Here is a 652-nt window from a genome sequence, read left to right as displayed (position 1 = left end):
TTTTTTTTTTTTTTTTTGAGGTAGAATTTCTCTCTTTGGCTCAGGCTGGAGTGAAGTGGCATGATCTTGGCTTACTGAAACCTCCGCCTCCCGGGTTCAAGCAATTCCCTTGCCTCAGCCTCCCAAGTAGCTGGGATTATAGGCGCCTGCCACCATGTCTGGCTAATTTTTGTATTTTTAGTAGAGACAGGGTTTCACCACGTTGGCCAGGCTGTTCTCCAACTCCTGACCTCAAGCGATCCACCCACCTTGGCCTCCCAAAGTGCTGGGATTACAGGCATGAGCCACTGCGCCTGGCCTTGCCCTTAGCCTTTCTGCTCACAACCTAAGCAAATGTTAAAAGCCAGAGAGGGTGATGAGAATATTCTGGAATTACATAGTGGTGATGGCAGCACAACTTTGACAATATTCGAGAGTCCGCTGAATTACCTACTTTAAAAAGATGGATTTTATGGTATGTGAATCATATCTCAATTTTTTAGAGTAGAGAATAATATGAGCAACCCATCACCCCCTTTACCTTCCTCCATAATGTCTTTGATTTCTTACAGATATAATTTACATACACCCTCCACCTTAGTCTTAAGACAGAGCAACATAAATTAGCAGAGAGGGAAGAGTGAAAATGTCACTGTTTTCTTAACCAATTTTC

The sequence above is a fragment of the Rhinopithecus bieti genome, unplaced genomic scaffold, assembly GCF_001698545.2.
Source record: "Rhinopithecus bieti isolate Rb0 unplaced genomic scaffold, ASM169854v2 scaffold_2339, whole genome shotgun sequence".
Lineage (NCBI taxonomy): Eukaryota > Metazoa > Chordata > Mammalia > Primates > Cercopithecidae > Rhinopithecus > Rhinopithecus bieti.
The sequence above is the reverse complement of the archived record's forward strand: the minus strand, read 5'-3'. Positions refer to the sequence as shown.